A 4,512-nucleotide genomic window follows, 5' to 3' on the forward strand; every position below is an offset into this window, starting at 1 on the left:
TGCTCAGCGGGTCCCGGGGAAGCCATCACGGGCCCCGTCCCCGTTGGCGAGCCGAGCGGCCAGACTGACCGTGTACTCACTGCTTCTTGGCAGAGCTCTGACTTGTCCTGTTGTGGGCCCAATCGGAAGGCGCATCGCACCTTCCGATTGGGCCCTCACCCGACTGGCTGGAACTGCTGTCTGTCCTGGTGAGGGGCCAATCGGAGGCCTTCAAGCCCTTACCAGAAATATTAAGTGGAGCAGATGAAAGTTGATTTCCTTGGCTATGGTACTTTGGAAAGCAATATTCTACCCAATATCCAAAACTAGACCTGTGAGTGCCAAAAACTGCAATACCCAGATCATATATGGCAGATCAAGAATGGAACACATTTGGCTAAGACTGACACGAGTCGGCTGTGAAATACAGATTCATATCTAAATTCAAAAGACACAAGTTCAAAGGTGGGCCTATGACCTAATGCTGTGTAATGCATCTCTATTTGCCTGCCATCTTTCATTGCTTTGTTGTGTCATAACTTTAATGCTTTTTACACAAATACTGGCTGAGAAACTACACAAATGATAAAGAGAACCTGAAAACAGTTAAAATTCCATTAGGTTTTAAATTCCTGATTTGTAGCATTTCGGTGCCTGACAGCCAACCTGTCTAAAATGTTTAATTACATTCAGTGGGCACTTATACTTTCAAAAACAAAGAGATTAAGTGTAACACTTTCACTAACTGGCTCATCTGCATAATCAGGGATCCCATTGCCATTAATCAATTTCAGAGATTAAGAGGGAGCAGCATTAGCATGGAGATGTTATTATATCCCTACAAGGAGAATGCAAGCAGGAAGTGAGTCCAATCCAATGTTTGAGGCTTAAATCACACTTTCATGGCATTTTGAGAATGAAGGTGGGGGTGCGATGGCTTTATAGGAATTAATTTGACAAAAGAACACTGCAATTTTGATAGTTATTTGTGAAAATTTGTTGAGAGTGTCTTCAATTTACATAAGCAGAAGTGATGACATAAATAACTCTGAACTAGACAGATAAGATGTTATGGTTACCTAGGCAGCCAAAGAACCACTGTTTTTCAGTAATTTAATGTGCGCAGAGAACCAGATCAGGGAAGGAAACAGTGTGAGGAAAATACAAAATACGTTATCCGTGTCGGGTGTTTACAGCAAATGCTGTGCAGCACTTTCCATGAAACCCCAATCCATATGGGTCTGTTCTTATGGCTAGTAGACTAACGGCAATTTTAACAGAAGTTTCCTGGGAGTAAGCCCCACTGAGGATGCCTGAGGAAGGTTCTGAGTAGACCTGCTTAAGATCATTCTCTAAATTGGTATGGTAGCCTCATTCCAGATCCCATTCTGGAACCCACTGGTGTTCAGAGAACAGAATTTCATTGGCAATGGATGTTAAATTGAACTGGTTGCCAGGGGCAATTAGCCTTCACCTAATCTTATGAAAAATATCAAATTTTTGGACGTCACTTAGCAGAACACAGATCCCCGGTAAAACATATGAGCCATTTGGCCGATTTATACTAAGAGATGATTACTCACACAGAAATGACAATTGCTGATATATGAGAAGAGAGGGGATAGCCATTGAAGAAAAGGTCTTTACCTTGAAAATGGGTAACCTTAATCTGGTCCCTGTTTTGGCTCCTTTATATGATCAATTTTTTTAGAGCACAGCAACTTGAATACATAATACTTTGGAAGAATTTTTGTCTTGTTGGATTAAAACACCAGACACATTAGGAAATAAATATATTTTTCACCTATACACCGCTTCCTTATTTCTTGCTGGTGAATTTCTCAGCAAGATTACTGAGAAAATGGGAGTCAAAACTGTAATTATTAATTCCTGCAAGGTACTCCTACGGACAACCATTGAAGGTTTCGGCTTTGACCAAGAGTGCAGAGGTCCAAGTATCAGGCAACCAGACCATTCAGAACCTCTCAAGCAATTAATCAAGGGACATTTAGCCACATTAACATTCCTGTCCATGTTAATGTTCTTTGTGAATAGGTCACACAGCGCAGCAATATAATTAAGGCTATTGAAATTTCCATCCAAAAAACTCAGGTTAATGAAGTATGTAACTGGGCAATCCTATTGCAATTATGCCAGTCAATGGCTTTAGATTAGAATAACTCTGCACAGAAGTCTATGTCTAATGGCTTCAGCCAGAAGTCTTTGTCTAATGGCTACAGTTCCTGTGATTTGATAAGAGTGGCTGTGGCTAAGTGGAAGAGCCTCTGCTTCGACACAGAAGGTTCCAGGTTCAAACCCCGGCATTCCCAGTTAGAAAGATCAGGCCCCTGGAGAGCTGTTGCTAGTTTTGAGCACACTGTCCTAAACTTGATGGACCAGTAGCTTGATTCAGTATAAAGCAGCTTCATGTGTGATCATGTGTCACAGGTTGCAAACAGCTGACTATTAATTAACTGATTACCTGATCACAACTGGTGAGTGGGAAGCAAGCATAACTAGGTGTTTCAACTCACATATACAAGCCTATTAATCACTAAATCACAGAGCTAGAACAAAACAGGGGAGGGAATGAGAACTCCCCAAACATACCCTAAGTTCTACAAACTGCCCTGAGCCTCAGGGGAGGGCGGGATATAAATATAACAAAATAAATAAAAGGTGCATCGTTGAAAACAAGGCAATTTTATTCATTACTACCTTTATTTGTTGTTATTTGTTGTTGTTGTTATGTGCGAAGTCGTGTCCGACCAATCGCGACCCCATGGACAATGATCCTCCAGGCCTTCCTGTCCTCTACCATTCCCTGGAGTCCATTAAAGTTTGCACCTACTGCTTCAGTGACTCCATCCAGCCACCTCATTCTCTGTCGTCCCCTTCTTCTTTTGCCCTCGATCGCTCCCAGCATTAGGCTCTTCTCCAGGGAGTCCTTCCTTCTCATGAGGTGGCCAAAATATTTGAGTTTCATCTTCAGGATCTGGCCTTCTAAAGAGCAGTCAGGGCTGATCTCCTCTAGGACTGACCGGTTTGTTCGCCTTGCAGTCCAAGGGACTCGCAAGAGTCTTCTCCAGCACCAGAGTTCAAAAGCCTCAATTCTTTGACGCTCGGCCTTCCTTATGGTCCAACTTTCGCAGCCATACATTGCAACTGGGAAGACCATAGCCTTGACTAAACGCACTTTTGTTGGCAGGGTGATGTCTCTGCTTTTTAGGATGCTGTCTAGATTTGCCATAGCTTTCCTCCCCAGGAGCAAGCGTCTTTTAATTTCTTTGCTGCAGTCCCCATCTGCAGTGATCTTGGAGCCCAGGAAAATAAAATCTGTCACTATCTCCATTTCTTCCCCTTCTATTTGCCAGGAATTGAGAGGGCCGGATGCCATGATCTTTGTTTTCTTGATGTTGAGTTTCAAGCCAACTTTTGCACTCTCCTCCTTCACCCGCATCAACAGGCTCTTTAGTTCCTCTTTATAATATTAACTACCTTTATAATATTTATAAACCAACCATAAACAGCTATTTATTTATTTCACATATCCTGCCTTTCTACAGAGTTCTTCTACTCCATTTTATCCTCAGAACAATCCTGTTAGGGTGAGCACAAGCAGCTTGCAAGCTCCCTTGGATTCAAATCTGGCTCCCACAGATCCTAGTTGGACATTCTAATCACTATTATAGCTGTCAGGCTCATAAGTGTAATCAAATGTGCAAGCTAAGGCCTATGTTTATTAGACAACACTAAACCAATGACCTAAGTCTGCTATCCTTACAGAATTGAGTAATTTGCAGAATTTCCCCAATTATTTAAATCTATATTTGAATCCTAAATTTTAAAACTGTATTCTTGCTAGGTTGACCTGGAGGGAGGAGACCCACGCTCCACCCAAGCACTTTATTCAAAACTGCTTCGAATTCTAATCAAGGTACAGAAAAGACTTTTTAAGATCAGGGTCTGAAATATCCCCCCTCCACCTTTATTTTTAACACCCTGCTTGATGAAGAAGTCATGCAGAACTTGAAAAATTGCACTGGTTCATGAGCTGGCGGTAGGGATGCCAGCCTCCAGGGGGGACCTGGGGATCCCCTGGAATCACAGCCCCTCTCCAGACAAAAGAGATCAGTTCCCCTGGAGACAATGGCTGCTTTTTTGGGGGGGGGGGATTTCCACCGAGGTCCCTCCCTGCCCCAAATCCCACCCACTCCCGGCTCCACCCCGAAGTCCCCGGGTATTTCCCAACCCAGAGCTGGCAACCCTAGTTGGCGGGAAGCCGCAGCGCCCCGCAGATCCTCTGCCACGAACGGCAGCAAAGCAAAGACGTGATGAGGCGCCGAGCACCAAAGCACGAAGGCGACCCTCACCTCCCACCCCACCAGTCGGGGAAGGAAAAAAAAACCTTCTGGAAGTCTCGCACGCGCATAACGGCTGCCGCCGCGAGACCGCCCCCCCCCCCCCCCAGACGCTCCTGGGCGCCCCATGGCAGGGCACGGTCCGCGGGCCCCGCTTGCGCCTGCGCGGCAG

Source organism: Paroedura picta, chromosome 8 (assembly GCF_049243985.1).
Source record: "Paroedura picta isolate Pp20150507F chromosome 8, Ppicta_v3.0, whole genome shotgun sequence".
In the NCBI taxonomy this organism is placed as follows: Eukaryota; Metazoa; Chordata; class Lepidosauria; order Squamata; family Gekkonidae; genus Paroedura; species Paroedura picta.